The following is a 14,615-nucleotide window of genomic DNA, read 5'->3' as shown; positions in this document are numbered from 1 at the left end:
CGACTGTACTATGTGTTAGCCTTCTGTGCCCGAGTGGTAGCCACAGAGATAGGCCATTCCCATCTGGGCAGCGGTTAGTTGCCTTGGGAACCTTCTCTTTTAAAGCTAACCCATAGTACAGTTGGTAAAGCATCCACCTCTCGCATCAGAGTCTTCGAGACAAATATAAGCGCCAAAAGCACTATGATATCTTGATGTTTCTTTACATTGGCGTCAGCACTTTGTGGTCTGGCATGGTGGCACACAGGTAAATTGAGGTAAACCTAATAACAATAAATATTCAAAAACAAAAGACGCAGAAAAGATTTCTCAAAATTATTATATAGCATATTACTTAGTACAGTGCTGACTTAACATCAATGTCCCTGAATAAAAACATACATGTAATCAGACCATTCCCAAATCAGTAAAAAATATATGAATGAAGTGTTGGCTTCCCACACATAATAGCTTAATATGTGCAGATGATGAGTCACAGTAAAGTGGCTGAAGATATGATGACCAAACTACATACCAGAAAATGGAGAAACGACAACATTTTGTTCTGTCCAGGACATTATCACACATTTTTTTATTTATTTTATATATTTATTTATTTTTTTATATACAAGAAGGTACATTGGGTTTGTGAGACTACATAGCATAGTATTTACAATCCTGTCAAGCCACTAGTACTCGCAGCGTTTCAGGCACATGACTTGATAATGGTGCAGGAGGGCCGAAACGTCATCGTTTCTCCATCTTCGGATGTGTGGTTTGCTCATCATAGCTTAATATACTAAAAATAGGCCACACATATAACAGCTAACTATGTTAAGTATAGGCCTCACACATAATAGCCAACTATGCTAACCATAGGCTTTACACATAATAGCTAACTATGCTAAGCATAGGCCTCACAAATATCAGCCCACACAGTTTAGCATGCTTAATGAGGGCACAAAAATACTCTTCAGCATATTTATTACTTACTCTCTACTGACTCATCTCAGGAAAGTTAGTTTTGCATCCCATAAAACTATTAAAGGGTTTTAAAGGTTAGCAATTCCCCATCATAACTCACAAACTATAAATAATAAAAACTATGATATTTGATGGATCTATATATTAGGAAAGAAATGTGAAAACAAATCTACTCTGGATGAAAATCCAACAAGGAGATTAATAACATCAACCCAAAGCTGGAAATCATCTTTCATGTGGACCTTAAATTGGCATTAAGTTAAAATTCTTGTATTTAATAATTTACAGTTATCTTTATTGAATGTGTAATTTTAATGACAGCTTTAAACAAAATTCATCATTCAAGGACCAAGTGATGCAGTTTACAACCAACTGTAAACAGTTTACAGAGTATTGCAATATACGAAATTTAATCATTAAACTTAAACCATGTCATGTCTAATCTTGAAACCAACCAATACCTGACTTTGAGACAAAATTCTGTGCCATATAGTTAAGTTGTGATGCTGAACTTAGGCCTGTCAACAGTGTTAGCCATTATGAAGTTGAGAACTTTCATGTACAATTACATTATGTCTTAGGGCCACTGTAGATGCATGCTAGTTTTTTTTTTTTTTTGAGATATATACAAGAGTTGTTACATTCTTGTACAGCCACTATTACACGTAGCGTTTCAGGCAGGTCCCTGGAATACGATCTCCGCCGCGAAGAATCGTTTTTACAACCAAGTACCCATTTTACTGTTGAGTTAAACAGAGGCTACAGTTAAGGATTTGCGCCCAGTAAATCCTCCCCGGCCAGGATACGAACCCATGACAAAAGTTCCTCAGAACTAATGTACATCAAGAAGATCGAAAGGAGGCCAATGGTAGTGTGCCGAGCGGTGTTGGGCTGCCTTCGAGTGGGGCTAATAACATCATGTTGCAAGAATGCCCGTCATACCCTGTGACCCATGCTGGGTCACCATGCTGCACACTAGCTACTAGCTGTGTGCTCTTATCCAGGGTGGAGTTTTACTTAGTTGATTTATTATGCACCCTATACCCATCCTGTGGGTGGTAATGGAAAGGTTTACAGAGGCACATAATGGGCTCAGGGACTGAACCCCAATATTCATTTAACTAAGCAAGTTACGGTCTTGATAAGCTAATTATAAAATTTAATGTATCCTGTTACATCATCAATGGGTTCACGACCAACCATATACTGTATACAGTCCAGGGTTGAGCAAACGCATCCTGTGGCGAGCAGAGAAACTGAAGCCTCTGCTCGTCACACATGCATGTAGCTAGCTTCAGGGCCATACTTTATATAAACACTGTACATTACCCATGCACAGTATTTTTATAATACAAGCAAAAAAAGACCAAAGGGCGTTCTATGAACCCTTTTACTAACTTTACAGGTTAACAACCGCTTGAGGGTTATTAAAGCTACCACACTGGCTTCCTTACCAACCAGCAAATGTACTTTAGTTTTGAACATAGTCCAGGACTAAATATTAAGTAAATTCTCAAGTACATATACAGTACACACTTAAGTATACTGTATATATATTTGTGCCCTATAGTATAAGACAAGCCTCAGAAATTGCACTGCAGATTAAATATATAGCATAATCAATAATAAGACAATCTGTGTTTGTTGTTATTAAAAATATGTATATTTCCTAAATTTTCTTTAACCATTCATATATATTAGCTTACTTTTCATATAGCATTACCCAAAATAATTAAAACTCAAATCACCCATTATTTTAAGTTAGCAAACTTTTAATGGTAGAGTGGCAACTGTAACAGTCATTAAAGTGATACCAGCAAGATGGATCGTGTGATCATGTGACGCCTATTGACTGTCACAGCCAACCCATCCTCCTAGTAGAAAGTCACATTTTGACATACAGTCTACCTAAGGCCAAAAATTGTCTTACTGGAAAATGGAAGTGGCTCGCGAAAGTGACGTACTGTCCCATTTTCTGTTTTAGTTCCTCTGGTAGGTATTAGAATATGGGCACTTTAGTACGACAATTTCTTGATGTTGGGGAACCTTAGGAGGATGGACTGCTCTATCAGTACACTTCATCAGTTTCTACTCCATTTACATTGACTCTCTGCCTTTTATATTACCAACAATTTTATTTATTCTACTATTTTGCCATGCAGTAATAGCCTATCATGTGTGTTTTTTTGGCCTGGTCGTTCATGAGATACTAAAATAAACTGCTTCAGTGCATTGAATTTTGTAACTAACTCATCAAGACTAACTTGCTTAGCTAAATGAATTGTGAGGTTCAGTCCCAGCGCCCATTATGTGGCTCTAACTTTTTCCACTGCCGCCCACAGGATGGGTATAGGGTGCATAATAAATGAACTAAACTAAAACTCAGAGTTCATGAAAAAAAAAACATCAGGTGGGTATCCTTGATCTAGCCTGTCCTTTGAGCATTCCCAGCATCACTAAATTGATGTACTATGCCCCAACCCGTCCTCTTACAAAGCATAAATTTGCTCGCATATGCTTAGGCCAAATATCGATGTACAATGGTACCTCGACTTACGATTGCCCTGACTTATGATAATTTTGAGTTACAATGTAAATTTCATCGAAAAATGCGACTCGACATACGATGGTATCGTCGACTAACGATATTTGTTGGTACACGTTCGGGTCGACCGAGCGCATGATTCCCGGTCACGTGACCGACCTGCCTCAGTTTACTACAGCTGCCCGCTTAGTGACGATCGCGCCTATAAGAAATTCCGCTTTTGTGGCGATTTTTTGCATTTTGAACATTAAAGTAATTATGTATATATCATGCAATGAGTCCCAGGAAAGTCAGTGGTAAGGCTCAACATACAAAAACCCATGTAAGGATGACCATAGAGCAGAAACAAGAGATCATTCATAAATATGAAGATGGTGTGCGGGTTGTTGAACGTGCTAGGCAGTACAACAAATCTCAGTCAACGATATCCACCATACTGGCTAAGAAAATGGACATTATGAGTGCTAAAGTGGCAAAAGGCGTATCAATAATCACGAAACATAGAACACAAACACTTGAGGATGTTGAACAGTTATTAATTTGGATACACAGCAAAGAGTTAGCGGGTGATAGAGTTTCAGAGGCCATCATTTGTGAAAAGGCAAGAAAATTGCATGAAGACCTTTTAAAGAAAACCCCTGTAACGAGTGATGCAAATGCGAAAGAGTTTAAGGCGAGCAGGGGATGGTTTGAGAAATTTAGAAAAAGAAGTGGCATTCATAGTGTTGTGAGTGTTGTGTGTTGCGAGCTGGTGGAGGAACACAGCGAAGAACTGACCACTGAAGAACTTCACAAGGAGCAGCAACAAGAGACAGCTGAGGAAATTTCTTCACGGAGGAGGAGGAGACAGTACAGAATGTCTCTTCCTCATTAATTAAGAAAATGTGTGCAGCATGGGAAGAATTGCAAACTTTTGCTGAAACGACTCACCCAAATCACGGTGCAGTAGGCCGTTGCCTTAACCTTTTTAATGACACTGTGATGCCTCACTACAGACAAAAATTAAAACATATGGAAAAACAAAAATCTCTGAAAAGGATTTTAGTGAAACAAACAAGCAGTGAATCACAACCTGCATCACAATCACATGCCTGCATACCTAGTGGTATGCAGGCAAAATGTCAAAGAGAGTGTACCCCAGAAAAGTCATCACTGCCTGATGTTATAATGGAAGGGGATTCCCCTTCCAAACAGTAACACCTCTCCTCCTCCCCCCTCATAACCATCTTCCATATGCCATCAAGAGACCTCCATAAAGGTAAGATAAACTTATGTCCTGTATTGTAGTTAGAAAAAAACATTGTATTCAGTATAAAATGTATTTGTAAGTTAATATTTTGGAGGGTGGGGAATGGATTAATTCAATTCCCTTCATTTCTTATGGGAAAAATTGCTTCGACTTACGATATTTCGACTTACGATCCTCTCCGGGAATGGATTACCATCGTAAGTCGAGGCCCCACTGTAATTCAAAATGGAAATTTATTTTCCAATTAAAATTTTTAATTTGTTTTCCAAAACGCTAAGCCTGAGGACCCAAAACAGAAAACAGGACAGTACGTCAATCTCGTGAGCTGATTTAATTTTGAATTATTAATTTTTAGCCTGAGTGCGCACATGAGCGTAAATCGACGTAATTTGTAAGTGGACGGGTTGGGGCACACCAACAGAAAATGGGACATCATGTCAATTTGTATAATGTTATAAATTATACAATTTCTATAATGTTTAGTACATAAATGTTTGGGCATAGGGGATTTATACCTGACAAAGCAATGTACTGTTCTAGATGTCAGGTTGTTTAGTCTGTGCAGTTGGTTTGCTTTTACTATTAGGACAATATCCAACTATTAGGATATCCAGCTATTAGGACAATATCCAACTATTAGGATATCCAGCTATTAGGACAATATCCAACTATTAGGATATCCAGCTATTAGGACAATATCCAACTATTAGGATATCCAGCTATTAGGACAATATCCAACTATTAGGATATCCAGCTATTAGGACAATATCCAACTATTAGGATATCCAGCTATTAGGACAATATCCAACTCTGGCCCCAGACATCACTCGGTACCCCTACTCAAATCTCTGAATATGTTAAGATATTAAGTCACTGCACATTCTCTCATGTGTATAAAACATGTGCATATATAAAACGCTGAACTGTAATGCCAATCCTGACCTCAAAAGCTTCATTGAAGGTTGTAACAGAACCCATGAGCACCACACCAGAAATAAATACAGTTTTGATATTCTAAGAGTACGACTTAATCAAACTAGAAATGCTCTACAAATCAAGGGACCCAGAATGTGGAATGACCTTCCCAACCATGTTAAAGACTGTATCTCTCTCAACCAGTTTAAGATAAAAACGAAGCTATACCTAATAAATTCCCTGTAACCTACCTTACCCCTCTATTGTCAACCCAGGTCTGTTTTTTTAAACAACGCTGTTTGTCGACCTAATTGTATTTGTGCTGCTTTTTCTGCCATGTTTCCCCCTTTTTTATCTTTATTTTTATTTGTTCTCAACACATTTTACTCTTTATACTCAATTAGTATTAAGCTTTAGTCATTAATGTTTTTCCTGCCCGAAACGCTTTGCGTAATAGTGGCTTTAGGCATTGTATGTACTAGCTCTATCTATAAATCCATCAATTTTTGTAAAATCTCCTGTATGTATGTACCTTACCTAAATAAACATTTATTATTTATTATTATTATTTACTAGATATGTGAGTAAGTTTCTTAAGCAATATTTTTTTGTACAGGTCCATGTTTAGATATTTCAGAAGAAACTGTGCAATGAGAGATGGTTAATGGTTGATTCCTTACAGATTCACTGGGGAAACTTGCATTAATTGGACAAGTTTTGTTCAGCACTTTTGCCTTCTTGAAGACAAATGATTGTCTTGAAGAAGGCAATCTTCAAGAACTCTTCACTTGAAGTGTGAAGATTGCTATCTTTCTCCATGGACTGGCAATAAACATTTCAGTGGCATACATAATTTATTAACTATTACCGTAATAATTTTAATCTAAATACCACGCTCCACTGGTGCTACAGAGTCGATTAGTTTGTCAACATTTTAAAATTAAAAAAAATAAAAAAATTCAAATGTTTATTCAGGTAAAGTACATACATACAAGGTGTGATACAAACATTGATGAATTTATAGATAGAGCTAGTACATACAATGCCTAAAGCCACTATTACGCAAAGCGTTTCGGGCAAGAAAAACTACGACTGAAATAATTCTTTTTAATTATTAACTACCATATGCAGAGCCCGTATTATACATTAAAACACAATGCAAGGAACTACGAGGAAGCGAAACATCCCAAGACTACAAAATTAATATATCGATCAAGATTAAATTTGAAATATAAATCCTCCTTTGGCACATAGGGCTAACTTTTCATATTTAGATGGAATTATACATAAATATTACCATCTATTCACCTTTAAATGCTGCCTACACCACCTGATTGAATCTGACGTATTTTCAAAACATAAATTCCCTATCGAGAAAGTCAAAAGATGATTTCACAAATCAGCTTTGAAAATGGTATAATTAAATGAGGAAGACGAGTTGAGGGGAGGGTCATACGCAACAAGAAATGCTATTGTTAGAGAGCTAGTAACTAAAAAGCAGCTAAATAAAATCTTCAACAAACCACAAATGCAAATGTTAATTTCATGATGAGGAAGCTGACTATCCTACAGAAAACCTTTTCTAGGCATCCCCAGGGCACTCTGGTATCACCACAACCTCCATCACACACTATTTCAATGCAAATATACAGTATATATAATATTTATATATACCAAATATTATATCAGTAGAAACTGTAATACCAGGCACAGATCATAGATATGCAAAAAAACACAGTTAATTGGGAAAAAAAGAGTTTTAACATTTTCGACTGTTCAAGTCTTCTACAGTTGCAAGCTGCTGCTGAAGAGTTAAACAGTCGAAAATGTTACAGTCTCTTTCCCAATTCGTAGCTTTTGCTTTGTGTGTGTGTGTGTGTGTGTGTGTGTGTGTGTGTGTGTGTGTGTGTGTGTGTGTGTGTGTGTGTGTGTATATTATATATATATATATATATATATATATAAATATATATATATATATATAAATATATATATATATATATATATATATATATATATATATATATATATATATATATATATATATATATATATATATATATATATATATGTGTACATACAAAAGAATGGGGGTGGTAGGAGAAGATAATATTAGTGTTCAGTGAGAAACCACACGGTCTCCTCTGAATACTTTTTATTTTCTTCTCCGAGGCTATGGGTCCCCACATTGGCACCAGAGGTGGTACCCTCACTATATATATATATATATATATATATATATATATATATATATATATATATATATATATATATATATATATATATATGTCGTACCTAGTAGCCAGAACTCACTTCTCAGCCTACTATTCAAGGCCCGATTTGCCTAATAAGCCAAGTTTTCCTGAATTAATATATTTACTATAATTTTTTTCTTATGAAATGATAAAGCAACCCTTTTCTCTATGTATGAGGTCAATTTTTTTTTATTGGAGTTAAAATTAACGTAGATATATGACCGAACCTAACCAACCCTACCTAACCTAACCTAACCTATATTTATAGGTAAGGTTAGGTTAGGTAGCCAAAAAAAGCTAGGTTAGGTTAGGTTAGGTAGGTTAGGTCGACGAAAAAACATTAATTCATGAAAACTTGGCTTATTAGGCAAATCGGGCCTTGCATAGTAGGCTGAGAAGTGAGTTCTGGCTACTAGGTACGACATATATATATATATATATATATATATATATATATATATATATATACTGTATATATATATATATATATATATATATATATATATATATATATATATATATATATATATATATATATATATATATATATATATATATATATATAAATTGAGGCACTGGGGTGATTTGACCTGGTGATTCCAAGATGCTTGCCTTAACCGAGCACTCACAATGGTACAAATCTTGACTAAGTCATAACTCTACTGAATTCTCTGAGAGGTTCTGGAAGCCCCAAACCGGGGCCCAACCAGGGTTTTCTACACAACCCATTGTGATTTCATTGTGATCTGACTAGGGCGTAAGAGTGTGAACGTAATTACCGCAGGCTCGAGTATGGTCGGGTTGGCTAAAAATCCCTGGTTGGGCCCCAGTTTGGGGAATCCAGAACCTCCCAGGGGGACTCAGTAGAGTTTTGGGTTAATCAACTATTGTACCTCCATGACCGGGCAGTTAAGGGGGCATATCAGTATAAATTAAAAGTTGTTCAATTTGCTTATAAATATTTTTATGAAATGGTTATAGAAAGGGCTGCAACTGGTCCAAGTTTCACCATCACACCCTAAACAGAAAAGGAGAAAAAAAATACACAACGTATTATGCAACGAATGTTCAACATTCTCAAATAATCTCGGGGAACACATGTGTCAACTAAAATGTCTACTATGTGCTGTAGAAGCACAAACTCTTGTAATAATTGTAATATGTATGTGCAATATATTTATATGTAAAATTTTTATTTTTTTTTTATTTTTTTTATTTTTGGCCAATTTTTGTTTTCTCGTTTGTTATCAAGGGATTTGCATGAAACTTGCACACCTTGCTCAATGGATGCCTATCTGCAAGGGTGCCAATTATGAACGAAATCTGTCGAAGTCAAGCTCAGCTACAGGTGGCCGAACTTGGATCTTTATTTTACTCTGGAAAGTAATTTACACCTTCAAATTACTTCAGAGCTTTCATATATTAATCAATTTACATGCAATTTACACCTTATATGTAGAGTTTGTGCTTCTACAAACCTATTGAGACATTTTAGTCCAAAGTCCATTTGTTGATTTTATAAAAATTTATAAACATCATATATTGCATATTTTTGGAAGGGTAACTTTGAATAATTATATTATTGCACTAAACACTTTTTTGATAAAATTGATCACTACAATCCTTTATTATGTGCTACAGTTAATATCTGAGTGTTATAGAAATGATTTTAGTTGACACATGTGTTCCCTGAAACTATTTGAAAATGTTGAAAATTCGTTGCATAATACGTTGTGTATTTTTTTCTCCTTTTCTGTTTAGGGTGTGATGGTGAAACTTGGACCAGTTGCAGCCCTTTCTAAAACCATTTCATAAATAAATTTATAAACAAATTGAACAATTTTTACTCAACCCTAAATAAGCCCCCTTAAGACAGGCTTCTGGGATTTACTAGGTTGCGAGTTCAAGTCACCCCATTGCTTCAAAATAATTTTCATTGATATATCATGCCATTGCAATTTCATTGCAATATATATATACAGTATATAATTAATATATTTAATAATTTATATATGAATGCCATACATAATGTTATGGAGGAAGGGTGATGACTGAAGTATGGATGCGGGAGCCAGGTAAACACATACCCTGTTCTCTATGTTCCCTGATGTTAGGCCATAACCCTACAACAGAAATATAGATTTAGTCAGTCACGATGAGCCGGAGACAGTGTTCCACTAAGATGATTTCTTCTTTTGTCTAGTTGAACTTACTATATAGGAGCTGAGATCAATAATGTCACGTGAAACATTATTCCCATTAGTTTCCCAGTATTCTGATGTGTTAATGGCTGTACCTTGAGAGATTCTAAAGCCCAAGTAGACCCCTGGTTGGAACACTACGTTATATATGTAATATTTAGTTTTTTTGGGTATTGCCAAACTATATTTCCATAATAATCATAATCTAAAAATAAAGGATAAAACACAACTGTCTCAACCTCAAAACATAATTGTCACAAAGTCAAGAGAATGCACTCTAAAAGACAACAACAACAACAACTATCTATTATATAATTGCTGTTGACCAAAAAAAAAAAAAAGTTGAAAAATAAACAAATAATCTATGCACAATAAATTGGATAGATTGCTAATTTCATTGCACAAATTCAGCAGAAGCTCAGTCCCTCAGCCTGTAACATGCCCTAGGGGTTCCATGTAGTTTAAAAAGTTTAAAAAAGGGCGAAGAGGTAAAATTATGCTATTGTGATTTTTGTGTGTAATGAAGTAAGGGCGAAGAGGTAAAATTATGCTATTGTGATTTTTGTGTGTAATGAAGTAAGGGCGAAGAGGTAAAACGGGCCTATTGACATGGCTCGAGTGCATGGGGGGGGGGAATTGTAAAATCCTGGTTTGTCTCTCGGAGAGGCTGCAGGATCCAAGTAAATTCAGTAGAATTTCTGGTTGCAGTTCTTATACCATGTCGTAGCTCAGTCGATTAAGGTAGTGTCTGGGATGCTCTCGGATGTAGGTTCGAATCCTCATCATGGCCCTTGTGGATTTGTTCATTTGAGGAAAGATGTAAAGGCTTCGTAACTGGGTACGTAAATAGTTTGATGAACCTTGGGCCAATGGATGAATTTGATCAATGGTTGTTCTTCAGTTACCGGCTACCAATTGCATTGCTTCTCATTTCCTTTTTTGTTTTCTTTCAAGCAGTGGTTTTGACTTTGCCTCAACATTCTAGGCGGGCTTCCTGGACATCTTGGAGTTGATCTCTGACCCTAATACTTTCCCCGAGTGAACCAGGTCCTGGCTCCTGGTAGAGGCGCGTGTTTCAATACCGGGGCACGATCATGGGTATTAATACCCCAGCCTCTGGGGTATTAGTACCCATGTCAGGGCACTACTGTAGGAGAAGATGGCAGCCCATATAATTAATTTAAAGAAAAATGTCACCAGAAATATACACAGCATATATACTATGAAGGAGAGTTAGCAATGCATGCATAAACAATAGTAACCTACGCCTTTGCCAGACGTACATGGAACCCCCAGGGATGCTGGGATGCTATGAACATGACAGACAAATGCAACATATATAAGTGTGTGTGCTGTTTGGCTTCAGCTAGGACTGCTCTCTTACACACCGCCCGCACACCAGTGTCTAGTTCATCAATACACCAAACTCATTTCAACAATGGAGCAAGAAACCCCTACTGTGTTTCCGGTAATGAATGAATATATATATATATATATATATATATATATATATATATATATATATATATATATATATATATATATATATATAAATATATATATATATATATATATATATATATATATATATATATGTCGTACCTAGTAGCCAGAACTCACTTCTCAGCCTACTATTCAAGGCCCGATTTGCCTAATAAGCCAAGTTTTCCTGAATTAATATATTTACTATAATTTTTTTCTTATGAAATGATAAAGCAATCCTTTTCTCTATGTATGAAGTCAATTTTTTTTATTGGAGTTAAAATTAACGTAGATATATGACCGAACCTAACCAACCCTACCTAACCTAACCTAACCTATATTTATAGGTAAGGTTAGGTTAGGTAGCCAAAAAAAGCTAGGTTAGGTTAGGTTAGGTAGGTTAGGTAGACGAAAAAACATTAATTCATGAAAACTTGGCTTATTAGGCAAATCGGGCCTTGAATAGTAGGCTGAGAAGTGCGTTCTGGCTATTAGGTACGACATATATATATATATATATATATATATATGTCGTACCTAGTAGCCAGAACGCACTTCTCAGCCTACTATGCAAGGCCAAATTTGCCTAATAAGCCAAGTTTTCATGAATTATTTGTTTTTCGACTACCTAACCTACCTAACCTAACCTAACCTAACTTTTTCGGCTACCTAACCAAACCTAACCTATAAAGATAGGTTAGGTTAGGTTAGGAAGGGTTGATTAGGTTCAGTCATATAACTACGTTAATTTTAACTCCAATAAAAAAAATTGACCTCATACATAATGAAATGGGTAGCTTTATCATTTCATAAGAAAAAAATTAGAGAAAATATATTAATTCAGGAAAACTTGGCTTATTAGGCAAATCGGGCCTTGCATTGTAGGCTGAGAAGTGAGTTCTGGCTACTAGGTACGACATATATATATATATATATATATATGTATATGAATATATATACACCCCTCACACACAGAATGTCTGTCTGTGTGTGAGGGGTGGAAGGAAGACGATTTAGGATAACCTCGCCCAACTTTGCAGGGTGAATGGTCTTGGGTATGGGGTCAGTCCTACTGGTAAGAGGAGGGTCAGACATAGGAGTGAACACCCATCAACACAGATGAATGGTGAAAAGTGATTGGCCGAATCCATAGATTTCTTGGTAAATAAATAAATGGAAATGTCTGCTTGAGGTCAGATGTGGGAGAATGAAGGAAAAACAATAGAGGTGAAAAGTAGAGAAACGGAGAAAGGTAGAGAGAAGAGGGGGAAGGGGAAGGAGTGGAGGGAATAGGGGTGAGGAGAGGGAGGAAGAGATGACGGGGTCAAGGTCAGCACAATACCCCTCTTTCACCAAGTCTGGGAGTGTGAAATGTTCATCTCCGAGTCCGTAGACTTTATCAGTTGCACAACAGTGAATTCAAATGTAGATTTTCAAAACGATCATGTTCAGATGACAGATTTGCATTTTGGGAGCAATCTTTTAATTACATTGGCCGGGGAAGGGCGTGTGTGAGCAGTGAGGGAGGAGAGGGGGAGAGCTTTGTGGAGGGATGATGGGAGAGTGTGTTGATGTGAGATAGGAAAGTGTATGTATATATATATATATATATATATATATATATATATATATATATATATATATATATATATATATATATATATATAATATAATATATAACAGGTAAACCTCATACATAATGGGAATTAAGTGCATATAACATATCTAAATTATACTAAAACTAGTGTTTAAGTTACTAGCACTTGTTTAGACCATACAAGGGACGGTATATTGATTTTGCTTAAGAGTGTTCGTATGTGTCTCTCCTCGACTGTATAAAAGTTTAATATGAATAAGTAGATTTCTAGCGGAGATAAAGGATTGTAATATATCATATATGTAATTACTATTTTAAACATTGCAATAATTTCGTTTTCTTTTTATAGTGCTCCCAGATGGCTCTTAGAGTAATAGATGTTATTGATAGTGCGTTTCTTGCTCCAGTGAAGAACTTAACAATGCAGCTACCACAACCCAGGAGAACAATAACAGATGCATACAACTCATGACTCCTATAACCATATCATGCTTTGCTTTCTTTCAATATAACAAATGGTAATTATTTGTTCATAGTGAAATTTATGATACATCAGGCAAGTGAGACATAGCATGCATCTGGTATGAATGAATACAACAAAAATGCATTTCACATCTTTCGGGGAGATTATGAATGATGAGATTATTCATAATCTCATCTTTATGAGATTATGAATAACTATCATCATAGCTGCATAAAACACGGGCCTGTATTGTATAATACAATCATGATCTGCTAATATACTCTCTCATCTGTTGACTAAAAATCTTCATTTAAATTTTTACATCAATCCAGTATATTTATTTTGAGAAAAATATATCAGCAAGGAATACTTTCATTTTTTTTAAAGTAAAACCAATCGTTTGTTTTAGTTCAAATATATTGAACACTTTTCTCTTTGGTATAAGGGCAGGATGGATTAATGTTCACAGTTTCCAATTTATTTTGTCATATCTTATAATTTATGATTAATTAAATAGTAAACATTTAATTAACATACTGGAGGTTACACATATTGTGTCTGGTTCGAGTCTTTATTTTATAATGCAAGATTTTATTTTATGAATTAAACGAGGAATTATTAGGACCTGGGAACCTCCATGGTGGAAACTCTTATTCAAATCTTAAATACCTCTTTTTCAACATCCATATATATGAAGATTTTCTGTCTCACAGAGTAATACTTCTCTAAGTATTCGTATTCAGACTACTTCTCCAAAGTAGTCGTACTCAGAGCACTATATTTCTCTAAGTAGTCATATTCAGAACACTATAATTCTCTAAGTAGTCGTATTCAGAGTAATACTTTTCTAAGTAGTCGTACTCAGAGTAATATTTCTCTAAAATAGTCGTACTCAGAGCACTATTATTCCAAAGTAGTCGTACTCAGAGCACTATACTTCTCTAA

At 35.5% G+C, this 14,615-nt stretch overlaps 1 protein-coding gene across 4 annotated transcripts in view; it reads right to left on the bottom strand.

Annotated features, from left to right (window-relative positions):
* The window catches only part of LOC123760841 (voltage-dependent calcium channel subunit alpha-2/delta-1), a 207,204-nt gene that overhangs the window by 90,379 nt on the left and 102,210 nt on the right, over nt 1–14,615 (bottom strand). The window lies entirely within an intron of this gene.

Source organism: Procambarus clarkii, chromosome 3, assembly GCF_040958095.1.
Source record: "Procambarus clarkii isolate CNS0578487 chromosome 3, FALCON_Pclarkii_2.0, whole genome shotgun sequence".
Lineage (NCBI taxonomy): Eukaryota > Metazoa > Arthropoda > Malacostraca > Decapoda > Cambaridae > Procambarus > Procambarus clarkii.
Note: the sequence above shows the minus strand (reverse complement) of the source record. Positions and strands in the feature narration are given on the sequence as shown.